The sequence below is a fragment of the Balaenoptera musculus genome, chromosome 20 (assembly GCF_009873245.2).
Source record: "Balaenoptera musculus isolate JJ_BM4_2016_0621 chromosome 20, mBalMus1.pri.v3, whole genome shotgun sequence".
Classification (NCBI taxonomy): domain Eukaryota; kingdom Metazoa; phylum Chordata; class Mammalia; order Artiodactyla; family Balaenopteridae; genus Balaenoptera; species Balaenoptera musculus.
In genome coordinates this window covers 20,775,763-20,802,260 of record NC_045804.1, presented here as the reverse complement: position 1 = coordinate 20,802,260, position 26,498 = coordinate 20,775,763, and the positions used below count along the sequence as shown (strand labels likewise).

The following is a 26,498-nucleotide window of genomic DNA, read 5'->3' as shown; positions in this document are numbered from 1 at the left end:
ATGTAATCCTCTTCCCCTTCCCCATCCACCAATCTGCTTTGTGCTGTATTTCTCTCTTTTTTTTTAGTTAGTTTTGTTTTAATTAATTAATTTTATTTTATTTATTTATTTTTTGGCTGTGTCAGGTCTTGGTTACAGCATGTGGGTTTCTTTCTAGTTGTGGCACGTGGGCTTCTCTCTAGTTGTGGCTTAACTGCCCGTGACGCGTGGGATCTTAGTTCCCCAACCAGAGATCAAACCTGCGTCCCCTGCATTGGAAGGAGGATTCTTAACCACTGGACCACCAGGGAAGTCCCTGTACTGTATTGCTAATGTTCAAAGCTTTTTAAAAAAAATTTTTTTAACACCCCTCTTTATGGCTATCATGTAACCTTGATTTGGAGAGAGCATCAAAAGTCTAAATTTGAGAGCCACTGAGAATGTGAGGCCTTTCTGCCTCCTCCACCCCATAATAGGCTCAAACCCCAGTGCCCCCCTCTCCATCCTCTCCTAACCCCCAGGTCATCTCCCCTGGGCTGAGGAGAGGCTGAGATCCAGGATTTGAGGGGTAGGGCTCAGGTAGGCATGGGGGGTGGGAGAAGTTGTAAAGGCCTAAATTTTCTGTTCTCATTTTAACAAGAAAGAAAGAAAAAGAAAGGCAAGATCTAGGTTGATTCTTCAGGGAAAGGGCTATTTCTGTAGTAAGCAGCCCAGCAGGCAGGAGTCACCTTCAAGAGGAAGGGAGGGGGCTAGGGCAGAGATTTGAGAGCAGGATGGCAGTCCTTCCTGCCATCTAACCTCCTTCCCTCTGGCTACATCCCTGGTCCTGCCTAAGGGTAGATGGGAAATAATGCGCACTCCCTTCTCCCAGCATCTTTCTTCAGTCTGCCTTTTGTCTGACAGAAGGGTGACATTTCAGTACCAGTCTTTTTGGCCTCCACTCCCCCAGAGAGTGTACCCCTCTTTCCTAGGGCCTCTCTTCCTGCTATTCTCCAGTGTTCCTTGGCCATGGCTCCAGGAGTCACCCTTCTCCTCCCTCCTGTCCCATCTCTGCCTCCCGGGGCCCCTTCTTCTGCCCCTCTGCTCTCCACTTCACCTTCACTTGTGATATCTCCTGCCAGCAACGTGCCTTTTACAGGTCAATAAAATTAGCGACTGGGGGCAGAGGGAGGGGGGCAGGGGCCCAGGGGTGCTAAGCTCAATGGCCTTGAGTGTAGCTGGATGCACGGAGTCCGGATGCCTGTCATTCCAGGGCTAAACAGTGACAGCTGAGGGACCTGAGTTGGCGTTGAGGGCAGGGGTGGGGGTGGCGTGGGGTGTGTGTGTGTGTGTGTGTGTGTGTGTGTGTGGCTGTGTTGCTGGGAGAGATGGACTGAGGATAAAGATGACCTGGGCACCTAATGGTCCCCTCGGTGGCCTGAGCCCCTACACAGCTGACCCCTGGATGTGGGGGCCCTGACTTTAGAGGACGTGTCCTATCGCGCACCCACCTTGCCTGGCTGGGAGAGCTTTCCTGAGCTCAGATGGAAGGGGGAACGCAGACGAGGAGGGGTTCCCGGGCTTGCTTCTTCGTGTGAGGGGGTCTTCATGTGGAGTCACTGCCTCCAGGGCACTTGGGTAAGGCTGCCTGAAGGAGGGCATTTCATGAGGTCCTCAGGACCCAGGAATCCTAACTCCCAGCCCTCAGAATAGCGAGAGCTCCAGAGCCTCCCTAGTGCCCCGGATGCTCGCCCCCCCCCCTTTATGCCCACCTGAATAAACCGGCCCGCTCCTCCCGGCGGAGACTCGGGGAGGGGCTCGGCCGCCTCTCCCCCAGGCCCCGCCTCCGCCCCTGGCCCCGCCCCCGCCTCGGCAAGCGCGAAGCCGCTGCGCTACGGAGCGCGGTGAGAGCAGGTGGCCGCGGCGGGCTCGTCTGTGCCCCGCAGGTAAGTCAGCGACGCCGGCTGGTCCGCGCTGAGGACCTCGAGGGCAGTGCGGGAGAACAAGGCAGCCCCTTCCACCTGTCCTGTGCCCTCGCCTCAAAACTGGGGGACCCCAAGGGGCAGGGAGCATATCCCTATTGGCTCTAAGCACTGATGCTGGGCATCTGGGTAGCGGGTGAGACTAAACTCTGGAGAAGTTTAGAGGGTCACGGCTGGCTTTCCTCGATGCCGAGGCAGGCTGTGAGGGACGGGAAAGGACAGAGCTGGGCCTAAGGCACGCAGCTTTCTGGAGGAGAACAGGTTACGGGTGGTGACTGCGGGGCTCCGGGTGAGGAACCTCATTGACTCAGAGTGCCCCGAGCCTCATTCAGTGCAGCGCCCTACTCCCTCCCCCCACTTAGGGGGTGCTGGGGTGACCCAAACGGCCTCTGAGGGAAAATGCGGTAAGAGACACTGCATCCCTGAGTTGGAGCCTGGGTTGTCTGGTGTGCCCCAGGGCACCTGCATCATTTCTTTACACCCTGGAAACAGATGTGTGGGGGTGAAGGGGATGAGGGAGCAGGGGCTGGTCCAGATGGCCTGGGGAACCCAGAGAGCCTGGGGACTGAATAGATCTTCTCTGCGTCCATGTCCCAGAGCCGGATGGGGGAGGTGATCACAGAAGTGGGCGTTATTGTAGATGTGGGTGCATTTGCACCTTCTGTGTTGGGATTTGGGCTGTAGGAAAGGTGTCCTGCCTCCTAGGACCTCAAGGAGGGCTTCCTGGAAAAGGAGGTCCTGGGTTGACAGCGCAGATGGGCTGCTTAGAGCTCTGAACCACAGGGGAGAGTCCGACTGTGGGCCCAGCTGCTGTGTTAGCGTAGAGCAGAGGACCCCAGATAGCAGAAAGGAGGGAGGTCAGGATGCTGCCGTCTGGATCCAGCCAGGACCCCATGGACCTTCTAGAGATCATCACAAGCCAACAGACAGACCAAGATCCAACTCAGGTGGCGGGGCTTTCTGTGTCTGTCTAGTTTCCCCATTCCATTGTCTCCTCTCACCACATACACTGTCACTGTCAGGAAGTTCTCTCTCATATCTGACCTTCATCCCTTCTGCTTCTGTGCCAGCTTCTTGCTTCTGGGAGGCAATGTGCTATGGTGGAAAGAGCGGGGACTCTGGGGTCACTTAGACTTGGGTTCTGTCACCTCTACCTACTGTGTGACCTTGGGCGAGTTAGTTCACCTATGAGTTCGCTTCCCCACCTGTAAAATGGGGATAATAATAGAACCCACCTCATAGGGTGGCTGCAAGGATTAAATGAGAATGCACACATAGAGTGCTTAGCACAGTGCCTGGCGCCTGGTGAGGGCTCAACAAGTGCAAGTGTCCCCTCCTGTGTAGGACAGCAAAGCCGATCTGCCAGGGGTAGGGGTGGGGTTGGAAGTTCTTTTTTAAACTTGGCCAGAGAGAGCCGTGCCCTTCACCCCCACCCCCACCCAGCCCCTGCTGGTCCCTGGATCTTGACTGGATCTGTCTGGGCTGCCCAGGGCCCCTCACCACCTTCTCCCTTAGTCACCCTGTTTTTTGTCTCCAGGGTGAGAAGACAGGGCAGGGACCAGCAGCAGCCCATTTGGGGAGGGCTATGCCTCAGGGGAACAAACTGGCTTAGAGACCCAACCAAAAAAAAAAGGCCCGTTGTCATCACCTCTCTGCCCTCCCCACATCCAGAAATCCACAGGTTGGGATCAAGCTGCACTAAATTTTTCCAGGAAGATAAATAATACAAATGACTGAAAGTCCTGTTTGGGGATTGTCCAAGCTGCCCTCCAATGGAAAGACAGCTCCAGTTCCTGGTCCGAGTTCTGGAGGCTGCCAGGGAAGTCTGGGTCTAATAAGCGCCCTTAAACCTGGGCAAGGGAGGGGGTGCCCGTACCCTGGCTGGGTGCTTTCAAGGTCTCTGCTCTGGCCCTCCTCTTGCCATCCCTCTCCCTGTGGGGTGAGGAGTAGTCAGCAGGGCCAAGGGGATGAGCCTGGGTATCCCCTTCATGACCACATGCGCCATACCTGTGACTCTAGAGGTCCCTGTCCAGAAGGTCGCCGGCTTGCTCCCAGCACATGCAAGCCTCTTCCCTGGGCCTGTTCTCCTCAGGGCAGGTCATGCCACTAGTGTGTGCACCCCTAGACCTGAAGGACACCTGAAGATGGCTAAGGGACAGCTGTTTGCAGGGCATGAAGATGGAACCAGGATGTGAGTTGAGGCTGGGTGTCGACCTCCATGCCTATGAGTCCCTTGCAGTGTAGAAAGGAGCTGGCAGTAGGAAGGGGGGCTGCTGGCGGGGCGCAGGGTGGGAGTGGAGCTGTCTCTCCCTATACAGAGTTGTTCTGCAAAACTCCCAGGAGTCAGGGACATCTAAATTGGAAGCTGGTCTTCCAGGACATTATGAAAGTGTATTTGTCAAGGTGGGAGGTTAGAACTTATTTTATTTTTTTATTTTATTTGGTTTGATTTTGGGCTGCACCACGCAGCTTGCAGGATCTTATTTCCCCAACCAGGGATCAAACCCGGGCCCTGGCAGTGAGAGCGCTGAGTCCTAGCCACTGGACCGCCAGGGAATTCCCAGAACATATTTTAATTAGCAGTTTACTAGCTCGATTTATAACTTTTAAATATTTAGACATGGGCAGGTGGGCCCCCATTTGTCCTCCTGCTCCAAGCCCTGCAAATGTTAGAGGTGGGCCTGGCAGCATCTGTGACCGAAACCGCTATTTGGTGAATTCCCTTCCTGCTCTCTCTGTCCCCCAATAGCACCCCTGTAAAACTGGGCTTAGGACACGCCCACCTGGACCAGGAAGGAGTTTCAAGGTGAAATGAAGACTGTCAGCTGCCACCGACAAGCAGTCCCCCCTTGGGCCTGCTGACCTCATTCTCCATGCCAAAACTGGGACATTTAAAAACTGTCCTGTGATGCTTAAGAGGGAAGGGATGAGGGGGAGAGAGGTTGCTTATCTCCTGACTGTGGGGCGGGTGTGGGCACTCACTGGACCCAAGGAGCAAGGAGGGAGTTCAGTGGGGCTGCAGCAGCAGGAGGGATGGAAGTCAGACCGGGGGAAGATCAGGGCTGGACCATTTCTCCAGCTGCCCTTCTCAGAGGGCGCTGGACCTGCAGCTAAGAAGGGGGCCATGTGTCTGGAATGTGGGTCCTCCTCTAAGTTTGGATCTTGGGCTTTGGATGAGGAAGAGTGTGGGGGCCAGCTGGCCAGGCAGTGGGGGTCATCCTCAGCGGGAAGGAATGGCACGTTGGTCTCGACTGTAGCTGGGTGCCCTGTGGCACCTGAACGCACCGTCTGTTCAGAACAAGAGACGCGCGGCCTTCTTGTGGTCGTCTCTGACTCACTCACGGATCCTGATTGGGCTGCTTTAGGATCAAACCTGCTGCCTTGGCCTCATTAGCGCTGTGAAGTGCTCGGTTGAACCAGACACACACACTCGCATTCAGACACACACCCAGGCAAGCATGCCCGCCTACACTAACCCACAGACGTCACTGAACGGTGGCGCACCCCTAATCACCACTCCAAGTGCAATCCGAGATACAGATCCCCCGCGGACCCGTCCTGACACGTGCACTACACCAACTCCTTTGCCTTCACTACAGTTCACATTCCCTCTCCCCTATTGGTGACTTTTCATTCACCTTGGGTGACCCACCAGCTCCAGTGGCAAGGGCTTGGCTTACTTGAGGGTGGCTGGGGGCCAGCTGCCTGCAGGGGTTCAGCGTTAGGGGCAGGAGGCAGCCATGCCGCCCTCCTGGGACTCCCCGCAAACCCCGCCAGGCTCAACAATCGGCCCCTCTGTTACCCCGCGGCCCGCAGCGAGTGTCTCCAGGTCCCTGTGTAGTTCTGGAAGCCTCTCAGCCTGTATGCGTGTCTGTTCCTGTGTCCCGTGTGCTCTCTGGGCGGCCCTCCCCCTGCTCCTATGCCTGTCATTTTCTGTCCTTCTCTGAGTCTCTCTTCTTCTGTGTGTCTTTCTTTATTCCTCTCCCCTTTTCTCTGTATATCTGTCTCTGTCTCTCTTAGTCTCTTTCTGTGTGTGTCTCTGCCCTTCCGTCTGTCTCTCTGGCATGGACACATGTCTCCTCATCTTTCCTTGTCCCTTGGCTCTGTGTCTCTGATCGTGTGGCGTCTCACTAGTTCGTCTTTCTGTGTCTGTTTGTCTTTGCCTCTCCCCATCTTTGCCTCTAAGTCTAGGTCTCTGTCTCTCCAATCTCTTTTCCTCTCGTGAGGCGTCCCAGGGAACAGGACAGCCAGGTGTCTCTGAGTGCAGAAAAAGGTGATAAAGCATCCCCAGGCACTGCCATCACCTCTGGCCCCTCCAGCTGCCAGGAGGGAGGAGGACTCTCAGGTTGTGGGGAGGACTGATGTCGGCCCACCTGCCCCAGCTCCGCTGTTGAGAACTTGAGAATTTGGGGGCTTTGGCTCCAGACGGAAATATTCAGCATCTTCTTCTGCAACAAGGCCCCGGGTCATAGGCCTGGGAGCAGGGCTGGGGGTTCAGAGGGACGAGGGAGGGAGCCCCTTGTCTGTGGCCTTGAGCCGGGGGAAAGGTGTTGGGGACTAGGAGTCTTCCTCAGAAGAGGCGCTGACCAGAAGAGGCGCTGACCAGAAGAGGCGCTGACCAGAAGCGTCACTGACCAGAAGAGGCGCTGACCAGAAGCGTCACTGACCAGAAGCGTCACTGACCGCTGACGCTTTTCTTTTTCCTCAAAGCAGCCAAGCTCAACGCACCCACCCCAGGCCCCAGCTTCCAGATCCAAACCACCACTGTGCTCCCCGCCCTGTTCCAAACATTTCTGCCAACTGCCCCAGGGCCGCGGGGCCTGTTCAAACAGCCTCCCTGCCCTCTCCCCCAGCCTCCCCACTTCAGGGGGCCTCTCCTCACTGCCACAGCTTCTTGGCTTCTCTTACAGGAGCGGCTGTGTTGGCTGTTTGTTTATTTGACTAAGGTTTCCTCGGGTGGGGTGAGGACCGACTCCATAGGTGCTTTTTTCCCCACTTCAGATGCCCAGGCCAGAGGCCAGGCCGGGCCCTGCCACGCTCCAGCTGCCCTCACTGCCCTCCCACAGCACCCCCATCAGCCTCTCCTACCTCCCCAGGCCCCAGACATCTCTACCCTCCTGATCTCAGGTCTGTTGGTTCCTACATCTGATACCAGCGACCCCCTCCCACTGGCCGGGCAGGAGAGGGAGCTATGACACAACCCTGTAACCCCCATCCCTCACCTGGGGTTGGCGGAAATACCCTGAGAAGGTGTTGGGAACTGGATCCCTTGGGTTCTCTGGCGGTTCCCAAAGAGAACACATGGGGTGTAGTCTTCAGAATGTGGGAGAAGTCTTCCCACCTGCCTACCCACCCTCACTGGCTGAGCTTGGAGCCAGTGGTAGAACAAGACTTCAGCGGAGGAATATTTCTGTAATGGGTTTGAGGCCCTTCCCAGGATTCATCCCAGAATGATCTCCCTCAGACTCCAAGGGCCATTCTGTCCCTGGATTTTGTATGGTACTGTACTGTGTACTGTACTGCCACATCCCACCCTGTGAAACCTGGAGAGGTCATGAAGTCCCCATCCAGGCAGAGTCTGGACTCGACGCCAGGTTTCCTCATTCCCCACAGCTAGGCCTCCTCCCCGGGCTGAGCCAGAACTGCTCTGTGGGCAAAAAGGAGCCCAGGCTGCCTTGGCTCTCCCTGCATCTCACCCTCACCCACGCCTCCTCCATCTTCACGGGCTGCAACGGAGACTCCTGGTCCCCACCCGTGTCTCCAGCTGGGAAGGGAGTGTAGGGGCACGAGTCTTGTGACCTTGTTCTGAGATCTGCTGTCCTAGTTAGCGGCTTCCTGAGGGGAGAGGGACACGAGAAGCTTTTAGAGATGGTTGCAACCATCTGGGTGCTAATTGAGAATGAGACTGTCCCTAGGTTGAGGCCGGGGACAGCTATTCCGGGGCTGTGGGATGAGGTGTGGGAGCAGAGAGGCCAGAGGGGGGATCAGGAAGTTTCCCCAAATAGCCTGGCCATCAGCCAAATGTGGGAGCCAGGCCTGGGGGGGGGGCAGGGTGCCTAGCCCAGCTGGGGTGGGGGTGGGGCAGCTGGCCAGTTGGCACATGGGCTTGGACCTTGGGAGGCTGGGCAAGGAGCAGAAATGAAGCAGAACTGGTACTGTCCCCTCCTTTCTGCTGAAATGGGCTTCTCTAGAACCTGGTGTCATGAGTAAGAGGGGGTTAGAGGTGGAAGACTGTTTCCTTGCCCTGTCTCTTTACTCTCCTGGGGCTTTTGTAAGGCCTAACCCATCCCCCCGCCCCTCACCCTGGTGATACTGATTTATTCATTCATTCATTCAACAAATATTTATTGGGACTTCCCTGGCGGTCCAGTGGTTAAGAATCCATGCTTCCATTGCAGGGGGCACGGGTTCGATCCCTGGTTGGGGAACTGAGATCCTGTAAGCCGTGCGGCACAACCAAACAAACAAACAAATATTTATTGAGCACCTACTATGTGTTACAATTTGCTAGGCCCTGCCCTGGGAATTCAAGGAGGAATAAGACAGGGGGAATAAGAGAGCACAGGAGGAGGCAGGGAGGACGTCTACCTTAAAGAGGGCAAGGAAGGAAGGCCTCTCACGGTATTTCAGCATCAGCCATGAGAAAGAGAGGTAGGAGCCAGGAGGAAAAGAGCGCTGCAGGCAGTGAGAACAGGTTCTGAGACCCTCTGAGGTGAGGGAGAGCTTGCTGTGCTCCGGGGAGAGAAAGAGCCCAGTGTGGCTGGAGTATCATAAGAAAGGCAGGGAGAGGTACGAAAACAGATCCGAGGGGCACAGGATATTTTGACCTGGACATTTTGACCCAAAGGATGTTTTGAATGCAAACATTTTAAATCAAAACATACCAACACTGAAGACTTTTTTAGAAAGTGTTTTCCAGTTTGAACTCTATTCATCCAGCTTAACTCCTTGATCAGATTTTTCCATTTTTCCTCTACAATTAAACAAATTTCCTTTTTTTTTCCATTCTATTTTAATCTTACTGAAATTATTTTCACTGGCATCAATACTGTATAGATTTTGCCGCCGAGACTTGATTCACTGATCAATTTCACAACGATCAAAGACCCCAACCCTAGTCTCTTCCATTGCGTGAGTGACTGGGTAAACTCCAATTTTGGAAGATTCAAATGTAAAAAGAGATTTGTGATCAAGATTGGATTCCTGTGTCCACTTTAGTCAATAACGAGTCTTCTTGTATCTGGTTCTAGCTGTTACCAGTGTTACTTCTACCAGCCATAGCCTTAGGTGGAGAGTTGCATTTATATCTCAGTTAATCTGTGGGCGGGATAGTGGGTTGCAGAGGAGAAGGGTTTTGGGGAGACGGGTAGGGGCCAGATCTTCCAGGCGGTAAGGATTCTCTTAAAGTGAAGGAGGGACTTCCCTGGTGGTCCAGCAGTTGGGACTCGGCGCTTTCACTGCCATGGCCCAGGTTCAATCCCTGGTGGGGGAACTGAGATCCCGCAAGCCGCACAGTGCGGCCAAAATAAAAAATAATAATAATATAATAAGATAAAAATCAGGGAGTTCCCTGGTGGCGCAGTGGTTTAGAATCCGCCTGCCAGTGCAGGGGACACGGGTTCAAGCCCTGGTCCGGGAAGATCCCACATGCCGCAGAGCAACTCAGCCCACGCGCCACAACTACTGAGCCTGCGCTCTAGAGCCCATAAGCCACAACTACGGGGCCCTCATGCCTAGAGCCTGTGCTCTGCAACGAAGAGTAACCCCCGCTCACCACGACTAGAGAAGCCCACGCGCAGCAAAGAAGACCCAATGAGGCCAAATAAATAAATAAATAAATAAATTTTTAAAAATAAAAAATAAATTAAAAAAATAAAAATCAGATTTGATATTTAAAAAATAATAATAAAATAAAGTGAAGGAGAAACCTTTGGAGGTTTTAGGCAGGAGAGTGACAAGTTCAGATCTGCCTTCTAAAAAGGCTCTTCTGGCCATGTGGAGAATAGACTGGGAGTGTGGGAGGTGGAGGAGTGGAGGCAGGGAGGCTGGTGAGGAGGCTATTGTGCTAATCCAGGTGGTAAAGAGAAGTGAACAGATTGAAGGCAGATTAGGGAGGTAGAAAGGGCCAGGTAATCCCATCCCACTCCCTGGATCCCAGCATGGCCCTCCCCACTCCCCCAGAGTGACCTCCATGTCATTCCTCACACCCTCAGCTCCTGCCCCTCCCTTCCTCTGAGGCCCCAGACACCCCAGGGTCTGACCACTTGAATTTTGCACAGGGTAGAGACGGAGAACTAGGGTGTTTTCCCTGGGGCTCCCTCCCAGTCTGTCTCCTGGCTGAATGTGGCGAGGGAGGGTCAAGGATGCCCTGCTGAGCTTGGGGTGGGGGGCTGGGCGGGGTGGGGATGGCCCTCAGGTCCACCTGCCCAGAGCACATGGCTGGAGCAGCCAGGGCGACCACAGATCTGGCCGTGAAACAGACCCAGACACAAGGCGCTTGTCTGGTCTGTGGCTCCGAGCTCTGGGTGTGACCCTGGGCAGGGGTACAAAGGGGCCTCTGTCGGTGCGGGGCACAGAGCCCACCTGGGCCAGGCCAGGCGCCTGAGGAGTAAGGGAGGTGGGCCTTGGGGTGCTTGAAGGGAGGAGGCTTGAAGTAACTGACCTGATCCTCAGTCTCCTCGCCTGTAAAATGGAATCTTAATCCCAGCCTCCCAGAACTAGCGCATCGTCAGGACCCACTTTGTTGACTGACTAAAGCATCACCTTCCTGGAATCGTGTATTTTTTTAAAATTAATTAATTAATTAATTTATTTATTTTTTGACCGTGTTGGGTCTTCGTTGCTGCGCGCGGGCTTTCTCTAGTTGCGGCGAGTGGGGGCTACTCTTCGTTGTGGTGCGTGGGCTTCTCGTTGCGGTGGCTTCTCTTGTTGCGGAGCACGGGCTCTAGGCGCACGGGCTTCAGTAGTTGGGGCGCGTGGGCTCAGCAGTTGTGGCGCACGGGCTTAGTTGCTCCGCGGCATGTGGGATCTTCCCGGACCAGGGCTCGAACTCATGTCCCCTGCATTGGCAGGCGGATTCTTAACCACTGCACCATCAGGGAAGCCCGTGGAATCATATATTTTTAAATATTATTTAACAAACACACATAGTGTACGATGTACCTGTTTGCTAAACACTGTACAAATATTGACTCATTTAATCCCCATAACAACTCTCTAAGAAAGATACTATTTATCCTTATCTTACAGATGGGGAAACTGTGGCACAGAGGTGGCCAAGGTGCCACAGTTGGGAAGTGGCAGGGGCAGGATTTAAACCCAGCGTGGGGATATGGCTGTACTATGCCGCTTCCCTAAAGGGTGAGCCTCCCTTAGGCCAGGCAGCTAAAGCATGAGCGGGGTGGTGGGTGGGGGGGAGCTGATTCTTCAGCAGGGATGTAAGGGGATTCTCTCCTATCCCAGGGCCTGGCCCTTAGGGCAGGGCTAAGAGTGTAGTGGGAGGGAGAGAAGTCAGACTCCATGGGAGGAGTCCTGGGATCAGAGACCCAGGACAGGAGAAGGGGGTGGAGCAGGGATTTCCAGGAGCAGGTCACAACCCTGCCACCTTTGGCCCAGTTGTGGGAGCAGCTGTGTCCAGCAGAGGCTGGGGTAGGTTTGGTACTCCTTCAACTAGGACGAGTCATACCTGTGGGGTGCGAGACTTGGAGCCACATGGTTGGACATGAAGCATGGACATGGAACAGAATGGCGTGAGGGATTTGGCCAAGAGGCTGAGGATGCTGGGGAAACAGAGTCCAAGCCCACAGCGGTGGGGACCTTCAGTCTAAGATCATGGTTAAGCCTAGGAGCATGCGCAGAACTTGACTGCCCGAGAAAGGAGGCGGGGCTTCCCAGGCTGAGGTCAAAGAGGTGGGTCCTTTTGATCCTAAGCAGCAGCGCGGCTCTGGACAGGACAGTGCTGGAACTTGGTCTTCCAGACACATCTCTAGGCCTGTCTGCTCTTCAGAATCACGTGGGTGCTTGTTAAAAAGGCAGACGCTGAGCCTCACTCCAGCCCCTGAATCCAAACCCCTGGGATTGGGGCCCAGCCCAGGATGCCCAACAAGCTCCCAGGTGATGTTCAAGTGGCCAGCCATTTGGGAAAACTGCAGGGTGAGGGGTTCTCACCCTTGGCTGCACATGAGAATCACCTGGGCAGAATTGAAAAGTCCTGGTGCCCAGGCTGCACCCTGGACCAAGCTCATCAGAATCCCTGGGGAGGGGCCCCAGCGTCATTTTCAAAGCTGCCCAGGTGATTCCAGTGAGCGCCCACAGTTGAGGACCCTCAAGCAGGCCTGTCCCTCATATCAGCCAGCTCTGGGCTGAACTGTCCCGTCCTCAGAGAGGCCTTTCCTGGCCTCTTGTTCTCCCTGACCTTGTGTGTTTATCTGCTTATTGACCTGACCATCTCCCTAGATTGCAAGCTCCATGAGGGACCCTTAGGACTTTTGTTCACTGCTGGATCCCCGGGGCATAGAATGGAGGGCCTGGCAGATAGTAGGTATTCAACGACTGTTTATTGAGTGAGTTTATCGAGCCCCTACTCTGTGCCAGGCCCAAAGGGAGACACTCTCCATATATATCTCTTAATTTTCCCAACAACCCTGCAAGGTAGATACTATTGTGCCCATTTTACAGATCAGAGGGGTGAAGCGACTTGCCCAAGGTCTGATGGCTCCAGAGCCCAGGCTCTGTCCTGGGCCCCGAGCTGCCTCCCAGCCAAGGCCTTCTGGCAGCCTCTACTGTGGGAGGCAGCCTGGCAGCCTGGAGGCTGAGCGGAGGGCCTGGGGGGCATAGGGCATGTTGACACAGCCCATCCCCAGGGCGTTTCTTGGAACCTCTCTGCTGGTTTTGAAAGGCTTCCTTCATGGCCTGCAACGGCCATGTGCTTCCACCCACCCGACTGATTTGAGAGGAAGACTCCTTGATGTGGTCGGCAGCTGCTCCCTGGCCAGCAAGGTGGACCGCGGCCACCCCACCATCTCCCTCAGCCACTGGGCTTGGAGTCTCTTCCCTCCCTCCTGCCCCAGGTGACCCCAGAGTCTCAGGGTCATCCTCAGCCTCCCCCTGCCTCCATCCTTCTGAGGTTAGGATGCGTTAGGTTCGGTTACTTATACTGAGGAAGAGGAGAGGACCTCAAGGTCCGGTGGGGTGGGAGCATTCTGCTGGACAAACTAACTAAATAAAAGCATCAGGAAATGAAGGCTGGGTTGGGGAAACTCAAAGATCCTAATTTCCTCAGGGTTGATCCTGGCTGGTAGTCAGGGCCTCTCCCAGCCTCTTCTGAATGCAGCTCTTTAAGTAAGAGGGAAGGTAGCCAAGGTCCCAGTGAGGACCCCTGGGCCCTCAGCCTTTCCTTCTCTTCCATGGGGCAGTACGGGGAAGTCCCCCCAGTAAGCTGACTGCCTTCTAGACTGCTGCTTTTGCAATGAATATTCTGGGGAGGGGGCTACCCCTGCTGTGGACACGCCAGTTGCCAGCCTCCTCTCCTCCAGCTTCGGCCTCTCCTACACAACACAGGCAGCTTTGCCAAGCTGAGTGAGGAGGTTGAAATAATTTCCATTGCATTGGTAACAAACACAAGTTGGATATAGCTCTGGGCTGGGAAAGCCTGGGGACGGGCTGATAGCCTTGTGAGGCAAGATGATAGGCAGGAGGGGAGGGGTCTAGTCTGGATATGGGGAAGGGCACCCTGTGTTGGGAAAGGGGATCGTTGGTGAGGTTTTGGGGGCTCTGCCCAGGCCCGTGTGTCTTCCCTCTCTTTTGCCCCATTAGTTTCCATTGCACAGCTGTGAGGAAGTTCTTTCTGCAGTCTTACCACTGTCCCTCCTGCTTTAACTAACAATGTCATCCCCTCACATCACAATGGCTCTTTATAGCCTGCAGGGTATTTTCTATTTGTTATCTTATTTAATCTTCTTAGCTGCCAGCCTTGGGTTAGGGGAGTTATTATTAGTTATTGTTATTGTTATCCCCATTTCACAGATCAGGAAACTGAGGTGTGGGGAAAAGGGCCGTGTTCCCAGTCACAGGTCAGTAAGTGGCAGAGTTGTACTTAAATGCATGTTTCCCTGATTCCAACTAACTCCAGTTCTCATGAGAATCCCCCAAATTACTTTCACAGACACACACTTATCCCCTCCCCTGGCTCCTCCCCCTTCCATCTCACCACAACTCAGAAGCAGCCCAGGCCTGGAAAGGTCATCCTGTCCATCCCACTGCCTGTAAGCCAGTGCGATGGAGCCTCCATGTGGCCTATCTGTATTTGGAGCTCATCTGGCCATGTTTCCAGGAGAGGGTGATGGTGCCAAAGTCGGGGGAGTCGAAGGTGTCAGCTGCTGCTGCTTCTTTTTATCGTTTGTTTGTTTTATTTTATTTATTTATTTTTTATACAGCAGGTTCTTATTAGTTATCTATTTTATATGTATTAGTGTATATATGTCAATCCCAATCTCCCAGTTCATCACACTACCACCACCACCGCCCGCCACGTTCCCCCCTTGGTGTCTATACATTTGTTCTCTACATCTGTGTCTCTATTTCTGCCTTGCAAACCGGTTCATCTGTACCACTTTTCTAGATTCAACATACATGCGTTAATATATGATATTTGTTTTTCTCTTTCTGACTTACTTCACGCTGCTGCTTCTTTTTGAGCAAAGACTTTTAAAGTTTAATGTGATAATCTCATCCTGATTACTGAAAACTGAGGACCTCTTGCCCGTCCAAGAATCCACTACCGACCATGCATGAGGAGCAGGGAGACTGTGCTGGGCCCTCCCCGCCTCCCCACCCCCATCCTCATGCATGTTGAGGTGGCTGAGACTTTTGGTTTTGTGTTTTGTTTTGTTTTTGTTTTTAGTGGAAAGAGGTATTTTTAGATCATGGTAGGCATGATTTGGGCCTCCCTACTTCAAGACCTGGACCAGGGGATCCCAATCCTTCCCTTCTACGTCTAAGAAGTTGATGTTCTAGGAAGGAACTGCTGGCGAGTCTGGGTGTGAAGCCAGTCAGAGGACACAGAAACTCAGGGACCCAGAAGGTCATCACATCTCCCCACCCCATCTTCCCGGCTGGGAAACCGAGGCCTGTGGCTGTTGTCACCACATCACGCCTGCCCAGAAGTAAACCAATTAGCACGGTGTCTGGTTCTGTGTTCCCAGCGCCTGTCTCATTAGTTGGGGATTTATGTCTCGGTCACCGTGAAGGACAACTGTCCCGGCTTCCACTGGGGGGAGCCCGGCCAGCCACAGAGCCCAGCGGTGGCAGGAGGTGGTGCCGTCCTGCTTGGGGCAGGATGGGGATTTAATTTCAGAGGGATTTGCAACAAGTGGGCGACGCCCTGGGCACATGGTGGCTCTGGGCTATTTTAGGAGGCAAAAGCCTGGCCCCGTGGGGGGAGGGCTCTCAGCCATTAGTGATTCTGCCCTTTCAGTGGGAACGGAAAGGACCCATGATGGACAGGGCAGGCCCACCTGAGGTTGGGGCTTCCCCCGCCTTCCTGGAACACAGGGGCCTAGAATTACTCTGCACCCCCAACCCCAGGTGGGGCCATGAGCAGAACAAGAGCTGCTGGCTGGGCAGGGGTCTTTGGCTCCTCTCCTGAGCCCCTTTGCTACAGGCTTTGCCTCAGCTGGGGCCCTTGGTGTTATTAGTAAGAATGATTAGTATAACCATCTCCTATCTTTGTGATAGGGATTATATTTATTGAGCACTCAGGGAAGGCCCTGTGGTGCAGGGAAAAGGGCACAGCCTTAAGGCCAGACATACCGGGCTCCCATTCTGTATGGGCCACTTCCAAGCTGGGGATAACAGCTTGTGTGTGTTACTTAAGTCCCTTCACCTCTCTGAGCCCCGGCGCCCCGTCTCTAAAGCAGGGACCATAACACCTCATTAATGATACCCGTTTTATTAATTGGGCACATATTATGTCAGGCACTCTGCAGGGATGATCTTACATCACCCTCTGCCATGTTATTATGTGTTCTTTTTTCCTTTCTTTTAAAAAAAAATTTTTTTTTAATAAATTTATTTATTTATTTTTGGCTGCGTTGGGTCTTGTTGCTGCGTGCGGGATTTCTCTAGTTGCGGTGAGCGGGGGCTACTCTTCGTTGCCGTGTGCAGGCTTCTCATTGCGGTGGCTTCTCTTGTTGCAGAGCACGGGCTCTAGGCGCATGGGCTTCAGTAGTTGTGGCTCGCGGGCTCTAGAGCGCAGGCTCAGTAGTTGTGGCACGTGGGCTGAGTTGTTCCGCGGCATGTGGGATCTTCCCGGACCAGGGCTCGAACCCGTGTCCCCTGCATTGGCAGGCGGATTCTTAACCACTGCGCCACCAGGGAAGTCCTATTACGTGTTAATTGTCCTGTTTTACAGATAAGGAAACTGAAGCTCAGAGAGGGAAAGTAACTTGCCTCAGCCCACACAGCCAGAGCAAGGAACCCGATCCATTTTTTGTGCCCACGGTGAGAGTTGGTTCATTCCTCAAAGCCAGCAATGTGTGTTGGTTGCATTTGGTGTGCCAGGCACTGTTCTAGGGCTGGGGATTCATCACAGACAAAACAGAGGAAGAAGAGATAATGGGATGAGACTGAGCAGCAGGGAGAACTGAGTGGCCCAACTAGAGACTCAGTAGCTTTATTTAGACTAAGGGTCATTTTTCTGGTGGCATTGGAGGGGGAGGGCAATAACTAGGGGCCTGAGTCCCTCCTTGGATGAGTGATAGGTGGGAAAGGGAGCACCAGCACCACCTGGCACCTCCAGCTCTCATGACTAAGAAGAGGTTTTCTGGGTTTTCTTCCTCCTCACCCACCTTTATAGGAAAAAAGTCCGGGTGTATTGGGATAAGGACTTTAGAGGCACCATTACATAGAGGAAAGAGGCCCTAGAGTTTAGAGTCCACCAGATGGGGTTCAACTTCAACCCTTTCTAGCTGTATGACCTCGGGCAGGTAAACTAACCTCTCAGAGCTTCCCTTTCCTTATCTTTAAAGTGAGGAGAGGAATACTGACTTTTCAAGGCTATTTGGGAGGATACAATGGATCGATAAAGCTGTGGGAAGGGTCTGGAAGGCAGAAGGCTCACAGCTAAGAGCAGTGTTTTGTTTGTGTGCAGGGTTGGAGTTCAAGGGCGTGTTATCCCTGTGTATCTAGGTGAAGCCACGTCTTTGTGGTGGCACTAAGCTGGCAGTTGTGGTCCTGCTGAATGATTTCATCAGGCTGGGCAGAACGGGAGAGCCAGCAAGCCCAAACAAAAGGTCTGGTGCTCATAGTTCAAGAAATCACGCTCTGGGCAACGAGATGGGGAGGCTGAGCTTGCCAACATATCACGTGAAAATAGACATGGGAGGTTCCCTCAGCTCTATATAGAGCTGACTCAGGAGGGCAGAAAAGGTAAGGGCTGGGCAGCATTAATAGAGGACAGGATGGAGGATGGGGGAGGTGGTTATCTCCTTTGCTCTGTTCTAAGCAGGACATTGGAAGCCTAAATAAGTTTAAGAGGGATATGAGTGGGGTCATAAAACCTCTGGAGACAAATTTTTATTGAGTTGTGCAGTTCAGGTCACTGGATCACCATGCAAGGGACTGAGCAGAAGGGAATGAGGAAAGGCCCAGAACTAGCCTATTCAGCACAGCGGGATGGCTGGGGCAGGGTTTGGGGGACACAGTTCAATACAGTATGATAAGTGCAGTGTTAGGGCCCATACAAGATGCCCTAGGAGCATGTAGGAGGGGCTTCCTGGAGGAGGTGGCCATGTAAGGGAAAGAATAGTTGAGGGAAATTGGTCTATTTTGCTGGGAGAAGAGACCCCTGAGGAAGAGGCTGCCAGCCGTCTTCGGCAGGCTGTGGAAGTTGGGGTGGGCTTTTTCTACATTACCAGAGAGCAGCTCTAGAACCCTTGCATAAGCATTACAGGAAAGCAACTTTCAGACCCCATATTGATGAGCTTTCTATCCTTGAGAACCATCCATCAATGGAACAGGCTGTGTTGTGAGAGAGTGAGTCATCAGTATAGTCAAGCAGAGGCCAGAGGGTAACCTGTCAGGGACAAGTTACAAAAGGGACAGGATGACCGCTAAGATCCCTTCCAAGTCTGAGCAACTGCAGTTCCCCATGGACAGACACAGGATGTGGACTGTGTCGGAGAGAGATGTGACTGGATCAAGTTAGAGGGTGGATGTGCTGGGGGATGGCGAGGTACCCGTGGTGGACCATGGCTGTCAGCCCCACCCTGCACTGATTGATTTTTGAGTAACCACTTTATTGAGATATGTCACATAGCTTACAATTCGCCCATTTAAAAAATTTTTTTATTTATTTTTGGCTGTGTTGGGTCTTCGTTGCTGGGCGCAGGCTTTCTCTAGTTGCGGTGAGCGGGGGCTACTCTTCATTGCGGTGCGCGGGCTTCTCATTGCAGTGGCTTCTCTTGTTGCGGAGCATGGGCTCTAGGCGTGGGGGCTTCAGTAGTTGTGGCGCACGGGCTTAGTTGCCCTGCGGCATGTGGATCTTCCTGGACCAGGGCTCGAACCCGTGTCCCCTGCATTGGCAGGCGGATTCTTAACCACTGTGCCACCAGGGAAGCCCAATTCGCCCATTTAAAGTGTACACTTTAATGTGGATTGACTCTTAGAGTGGAAATGAATTCATGCATTCATTCAACAACTCTTTACATGGAGCATTTATTAGGTACGCATCAAGCTTTGTACTGGTGCTTCCAATATCTGGGAAATAAAGGCCCTGCCCCCATGAGGGAGACAGGCAAAAGCATTACATCCTGGGAGATGTGCTAAGAGGGAAATTAACCAGGGGCTGGGATAAAGAATAATGGGGCTGGGGAAATGGGGTCCTGGGGAGGTGATATTGGAGTTGAGGCCTGAGGGACAAGGAAACAGCCCTGTGAAGATCAGTTCCAGGCTGAGGGAGCAGCAGAGGCCTCAAGACAGGAGTGAGTTGGTGGGTGTGAGAACCAGAAGTGCTGGGAGGGAGCGGGCACGGCATCTCCAGGGCTCCCCACAGGGGGACCTCCTCTCTGGAAGGTCTCTTTCACATGAAGCCTGCCCGGAGCATGAGGTGGGGTGAGCAGCAGTGGTACATCTTCTTTAGATACATGAGCCATTCCTATCCCCTTTTGGGGGGACTCCCCAATAGTGGAATGATGGCAGGTGCTGTTAGGAGGTTATGCCACTGGCCCCTGCCTCCTGCCCTCCTCTGCTTGGCTTCATACTCCTGCCTTGTGCCCTGATGCAGGCCAGACCCAGTGCACTGATTCCCTGGGAAGAATCAGAAATGTCTCCCAGCCGCACACACCGGTGACATTTCCCCAGCGGGCGCACTGGCCTGGTTTGATGCTCTGACCTCGGGGCAACCTGGAGTCTCCCTTTCGGTGCTCACTTCCTGAGTGACTTTGGGCCAGTTACTTAACATCTCCAATCTTTCATCTCCTGGTCTGTAAAATAGGAATCAAACCAATCTGGGCTGAGTTGTTATGAGGATTGAGTGCCATCCTTCCTGGCACCCAGGAGGTGCTCCATGAATGTCAGCTTCCTCCTTCTCCCTGAACTTCCCCCGAGAAGAGGGGCTGGTTTACAAAGGGGTAGGGAAGGTCACAGCAGGCCACTGGGAGGTGGCCACTTTGGGGTCCCCTCCCCTAAGCTCTGGGACTCCTCGGAAGGCGAGGAGCACTCAGGACTGGCCAGCCAGGGGTAGGGAGGATACTCCCCCATGGGCCCAGGCCCGCCACCAGGAGACCCCCTGCGTCTCCCCTCCTCTCCTTCCTGGGGAGCCCCATCGAGGGGAGCAGCCCCTCTCCCAGCCTGCTCGCCTGCCCTCCGTTCGGGGCGGCGCGGCTCCTGGCACCTGCTTCCCGCGGGCCGCCCAGGGGCGGGCTCCAGAGACTCGGCGGCTGCCCCGGGACGCGGGGGCCCGGGACTCACCCGCCGCGCACCTCTGGGAGCCGAGAATCCAGATCGCCCCGGGTGGCCGCGGGCGGCTGGATGTGGCCCCGCTCCGGTTGGGAGCGCCCTTCAGGGAGGCGCGGGCGCGGGCCGTGGGACCGCACTCCTGGCTCCCCATCCGGGAGCGACGCGCCGCTGGGGCTGAGCGCCCGAGGGGGCTCGCGCGCGGGGTGGCGATTTTGGTGTCTCTGTAGGGCTGGTGGCAGCGGCGAGGACCCTGCCCCGCCTTGTGTTGGGGGAAGGTGGGAGACAAGAATCACGACTTAACCGGAAACAGAGGTTGGGAGCGGGGACAAGGGTGATGGCCAGAAGGACTTCCAGCTCCCAGGAGGTAGGGGGAGGGAGGCTGGGGACCACGGGGCAGAGACGGTGAGACTCTCATCGTAAGGAGGGGACCATTCTCTGCAGACAGGGGGCTCGACCAAATAACCTACCTTCTTCGTCTAAGTTGTTTAGAGACTCCAAATATCAACACCCCCTTATCAGCCCCTGGGATAGAATAGAATGGAAGGGGTGGGGGATGGGAGATCTGTTGTCTTTTGGGGCAGGGGTGCAAAGAGTATGCTCTCCACCCCGGGGTCCCATCCCTGTCATTCAACGTCTTTGGAGGCCTTCCTGCCCGCCCCTCCCCCTTCAAGCAGAATGCTTCCTCTCTGTCAGGGTCAGGGGCAGAGGTTGGCCCTCGTGGTCCAAGGGGGAGGCGGGATTCTATCTCCCACCCACAACTCTCAGACAGTCCTAGGACGTCTCAACCCTCCTTCCTCTGGCTCTCAGGACGCATTCACTCAGCCCCAACTTGGAAGTGCTGATAGGGAAGTGCTCCCCATCGTGGGACAGTCACGATGGAGAGCACGGATTGGGGGAGCCACTGGTCAATCTATGGGGAGTTGTGCTGGGTGAGCAGGCGGTGGATGAGGCTGAGCTGTGCCAGCGTCCTGGGCAGGCGGTGTGGAGGGTCTCCTGCACAACAAGTAAGGTTCCTAGGCCTTGCCTGGCAGCAGAGGCTAGAACAGGGGATACTGAGGCTCATACCCCCTCCCCCACCCCCACCTTAGAGGCAGCTGTTCTGTGTTGCCACTGTGGACCCTGCAAGGAGGGATGCAGCTTAGATCGCAAGAAGGACTTCCTTCCTGAGGGTGTCCTGAGGGTCTTTCAGGGGAGTCTCAGTGTCCAGGAGAGGCAGCCCTTATCTCTAGGGGTGTCAGGAGGGAAGGAGGCCCTCTGGGACTCCCAGCCAATAGGGGGTGAGGACAGATTGGGGGAGGAGAGGGTCGGGGGGGATGGTGACCTCATCTCTGGACCATCGCTCTCCGTCACCTCCCATGCCCCCTCTCTCCCATCCTTGCAGCTGGAGTGTTGACTTTCAGCACCTCTTAGCCAGCTCCCCCTTGAAATCCCCAGCACCCAGTAGTCTCCCCAGGGAGAGGTGACCAGCTTCCTCTGTCATCACTTCGGGTGGGAAGACAGACATGGCTGTCTTGGTTTGCCCAATGGATCCCCACCTCACCGCACCGGACACCTGGACCAGCTGTTGCCCAGCCCCAGGGCCTCCTGTTCTGGCAAAGCAGGGACGTGTGGGTTGGGGGTTGCCGGGGCTGCCCCCACTCGGGCCATCCCACTCCTCTAGGTGGGGGTCTCTGACTCCTTTGGGGAGTCTTGGGTGTGAGTCTTGAGAGACCCCAGCTCTCTGGGCCATCCCATGGTGGGTGCCGCTCTATGGTGGCCACACAACTGAGGTGGGTTATTGCCCTTCCTCACCCTGCAAAGTGTCAGCCTTGGGAGAGTAGAAGTGGCAGGAAAGAGAGACCAAAACGCTCAGTGGTGGCTCCTTGGGGACACTGAGGGGGCAGCCAGGCCCAGGAGGGCTCACACTCCATCAGGACGAGAACGGATGTGGCCTCTCTTCTTCCAGGCACGATCCCACACTCCTGCTCGTGACCCTGTGAGTGATGGGGATGGGGGCCACCACGGTGTGCACCCCCTGCCCCTGCATCATAGGATGGTACAGAACTGACCCTTTTCAGCTGCCTCTCTTTTCGACTGTGAGCCTCAGTTTCCTCATTTGTAAAGCCTCACAGGGCTGTTAGGAGGGTTAACGGAGGTGCTGTCTATACAGTGCCCAGAAGGCAATGGACACGCGCCGTGGGGCAGTTCTTTCTCTATCCCCACCCCACCTTTCTCTGGCGGCTGAAACAGACAAAGACAACTTGGCTTCCCCTCTCCCACCCCAACCTTAGAGGCAGCTGCTCTGTGTTGCCACTGCCCGCCTGCAAAGGACCTAAGAGATTAGCCCAGCCCCACCCTCTCTCTTTAAAGAAGGGGAACTGAAGCCCAGAGGGGCAGGGACTGGCCCAAGGTTGGCCGGTCAGCCAGGCTCCCTTCTCAGAGGCAGGGCCTAGGACCTGGCTCAGGGAGGCAGGAGGGTAGATATTGACAGACCTGGGGGAAAATACCGGAGTGTAGTTGGGCTCATTAAGGGTTTGGTGAGGGAGCCCTTCATGCCCTGCCAAAGGCTGGAGACAGGCCTAGAACCTTCCTCGCCCATTAGCCCTCTGGCAAAAGCAGCGCTTTCCCGAGGACACCCTTCCCCAGGCTGCGGCTGAAACAACTCCCCGCTCTGCACTTACGGCCTCCAGAGTTCTTTCTATCCACCCCTCTTTGGATAGTGCAGTCAGAGAATCCCACCCCACTGCAGTGCCCGAGGACTCCACTGAAACCTGGGGCCCTGGGACTTCCCTGGTGGTGCAGTGGTTAAGACTCCGCGCTCCTGGTGCAAGGGGCCCAGGTTCAATCCCTGGTCAGGGAACTAGATCCCACGTGCATGCCACAACTAAGAGTTCGAATGCCACAACTAAGGAGCCCGCGTGCTGCAACGAAGACCCGGCGCAACCAAATAAATTAAAAAGAAAAAAAGAGGGGCTTCTCTGGTGGCGCAGTGGTTGAGAATCCGCCTGCCAATGCAGGGGGACACGGGTTGGAGCCCTGGTCCAGGAGGATCCCACATGCCGCGGAGCAACGGAGCCCGGGCGCTACAACTACTGAGCCTGTGCTCTGGGGCCCGCGAGCCACAACTACTGAAGCCCGCACGCCTAGAGCCCGTGCTCGGCAACAAGAGAGGCCACCGCGGTGAGAAGCCCGCATACCACAACGAAGAGTAGCCCCCCCCCCGCCCCGCTCGTGCAACTAGAGAAAGCCCGCGCAGCAACAAAGACCCAATGCAGCCAAAACAAGAAAAAGAAAAAAAGAAACCTGGGGCCCTGAAGTCCACTGTCACCCAGGAAGAAGGGATGGAAATGGGCCCTGGGGCCTGCCTGAGTGCTCCTTTCCAACCCCCTCTAGCTCCATATGGATGGACACACAGACAGACAGGCAGACAGCAACCCTGGCCTCCATCGACTCTCCAGCGCTGCTTTGAGCCTGTCTTCAATGGGTGGCTCCCTCCCTGGCCCAACCCCACCCTCGCTGCCGCAGCCTCAGCCCATCTCTCAGGGAAGGTGAGAACAGAGGGAGCTTTACCCGCTTCCTGTGTAAATCACAGACAGACACCTGGGTACACGCATGCTCTTTTTCTCTGCTTTCACCTGGTCTTTTCCCAAGTTAAGTTCAATTCTCCCCCTGTCTTCACACCCCTTCCTCCCAGCCTCTCTGGCTCTGGCCCCCACTCTCCCTGCCCAGGGTGTGGCACCTCCCTGCCTGCCAGGTAGGGGCTGGGCAGCCCTGAGCCTCCCCAGAAGCCCTTCTCTGTATCCGTAGCCCCGCTTCCCACCCAGCAGTTCAGATCAGGACTTGGCAGGCTTTAAGGAGAGGTGGGACAGGGCCATGAAACCTCTCCATGCTTGTTCTCTGATCTATGAAGTGGGATAATAGGTCAATAATGGTGCCCACCTCATGGGGTTGTGCAGTTTAAAAGAGATCCTGTGTGTAAAGCGCCTGGCACACAGTAAGCTCTCAGTAAACAGGGGTGTAATGATAAAGAAGAGGTGGTCTGGGCAGCTGAGTGGTAGAGAGGGAAGCAGGGAAGCTTCCAGAAGCAGTTCTTGTACTGCCTGTCCATGTACTTTGAAGCAAGTCCCCTCCCCTGCTCTGGGACTCGATTTCCTCTTCTGTTAAAGACAGTGTGTCCTAGCCAAATGTGGGTCCAGCGAGGGTGAGTCATGCTGGTTCTGAATAGGGGCCCGCAGGGGGTGTACTGGCCTCTTGATGCCCACAGCAAGGGTTAGACCGACCTGTGTGTGCCCTAAAAATTGCCCACCCCTCCACATTTTCTTGCTGGGAGGCTTAGCTGAGCTGGAGTGGTGGAGCTCCCGAGAGGACAGCTGTGAAGCCGGGGTTAAGCAGGGCAGGCTGCAGCAGGCCCAGCAGCCTGGCTAGGGGGACACAATTAGCCCTGGAATCCAGGAGGGCCCTGTGAGCTCAGAGGCTGTATATCACAGGGGTTTAATCAGCCCCATGGCAGATATTTGTCTGCTCTCTTGGGCCATGTCCTGGGCCTGCCTGTCATAAGTTGCACTGAGATTTCAAAATACCCCTGTCCCCTTGCTGGTGGAGCAGGCAGCTCTCCTGGGCATGGCCAGGAAAATCTCATTCCCCTGAAGCCTCTTCCCCCTGGCTGGTTGGACCCACCTCCCAATACTCGTACCTGGTACTTTCTTCCTGCTCCTCTTTCCTGCTGGGAGAGTGGGGGAAGACTTGTAAAGGCAGGAGAATAGCTGTGATGACCTCCATCTAGAGGTGAGAGGATGTAGAGTCTCACAAGGTGATGGAGTGACTTTCCAGTGTGCCCTCCGTGGGCAGAGCTGTCTCCTGGACCCCAGACATGGTGCCCAGGAGTTTGGCATGGCTCGGAGGGGCAACCTAGTTGTCTCAGGAGTGTGGAGGTGTGGGGTCCGCCCTGCCGGGTGGGGTACCGAGTTCCACCTCTTATCTTCCCGCTAGATGCTCCCTGCGCCACCTGGAGGCTATCTCTCGTACTGCAGCCCAGCCAAACCACCAGGCACAGTGCCAGGGTTCCTTAAGTCACCAGGCACCTAGGACGGCACAAGGGTCAGATCCATAGTGTATTCGTTTTCTAGGACTGCCATAACAAAGCACTACAAACCAGGTGGCCTAAACAAGAGAAATGTCTTGTCTCACAGTTCTGGAGGCTGGAAGTCTAAAATCAGTGTCATCAGGGTTGGTTCCTTCTGAGGGCTGTAAGGAAGTCTGTTCCATGCTGTCGTGGTCCGAACACGGGTTGGAAAAGAATTTGCAGACACAAGGCAGAACGTAAAGAAGATAGAATTTATCAGAGGGAAGGGTCACTGCCAGTACAGTGGGCCGACTTCCTAGTAGTTTGGGAGAGTCGAGCCCGAACATGTGCTATTGATCAGTTTTTATAGCCAGAAAACAAAAGAATGGTCCGAGGTGAAAATTTCCTTTACTGATTGGTCGAGGCACATATACCTTCCTTCTATAGGGTGGGAGTGGGACAGGGCATATGCCTTTCCTTATTTGGGACAGGTCCTGTTGCCCAGGTGGGCGTCTGCAGGGCATGCTTCTGGTGGCCGCCCCCGGGAACCAGGCAGAAGTTCCGGCCCTTCCTGCCTCTCACGCTGGGCCTGGTTCATAACCCGTTTCCCCTGCCGGCCAGCAGCCTGCTGTTCCTGGTCTCTCCCATGACTCCCACGTGCTGACGTTTATAGGACCCTGAGAGGCGTTTTACATAGATGAACTTGTCTAATCCTCACAATGCCCTTATGACTTGGGAACTGTTCCTCATCTCCCCCATTTTATAGATATACAGATGAGAGGACTGAGGCTCAGGTCACACAACCAGTAAGTGACAGAGCTGAGATTTGAAACCAGGTGGGGGTTAATATAGAGCTCGTGCTCTTTTTTTTTATTTTATTTTTTAAAATTTTTGGCTGCATTGGGTCTTCGTTGCTACACGCAGGCTTTCTCTAGTTGTGGTGAGCGGGGGCTACTCTTTGTTGTGGTGCGCAGGCTTCTCATTGCAGTGGCTTCTCGTTGCGGAGCACGGGCTCTAGGCGTGTGGGCTTCAGTAGCTGTGGTGCGTGGGCTCAGTAGTTGTGGCTCGCGGGCTCAGTAGTTGTGGCGTATGGGCTTAGTTGCCCTGTGGCATGTGGGATATTCCCAGACCAGGGCTCGAACCCGTGTTCCCTGCATTGGTAGGCGGATTCTTAACCACTGCGCCACCAGGGAAGTCCCAGAGCTCGTGCTCTTAATTACTGTGCCCCTCTGTTCCATTCACTCACAGTCCCCACACACGTCATGACAGCCCATTTTGTGGGAACATTGCCTGCAAAAGTGACAAGCAGCTTACTAAGAGCAGGGGGTGGGGTCCAGGGACTGCAGGCAAGGTTCTTGGCTGTGAACTTGAGAAATTAATTTTCTTTGTTCAGATGTGGGCTCCACTACTAGACGTGTGGCCTTATGGGAACGTTATGGCATCACTTGACTTCACTGGGTCTAATTTGCAAAATGAACACAAGTCTAAAGACACAGGAAATGCCTTTTAGGAGGATGTATTGGTTCGCTTAGGCTGCCGTAACGAAGAACCACAGACTGAGT

The 26,498-nt window shown here is 54.7% G+C and overlaps 1 protein-coding gene across 4 annotated transcripts in view; it reads left to right on the top strand.

Moving 5' to 3' along the window:
* Positions 1–1,873: 1,873 nt before the first annotated feature.
* Positions 1,874–26,498, top strand: part of ZNF385C (zinc finger protein 385C) — a 56,286-nt gene continuing 31,661 nt past the window's right edge. For 3 of the 4 annotated variants that reach the window (XM_036835563.1, XM_036835564.1, XM_036835561.1), the window contains exon 1: positions 23,356–23,422. The gene's annotated coding sequence lies outside the window, so the exon portion shown is untranslated. Of the gene's footprint in view, positions 1,905–23,355; positions 23,423–26,498 lie in introns of those variants that run through there. The other variant, XM_036835562.1, reaches the window with a different exon arrangement.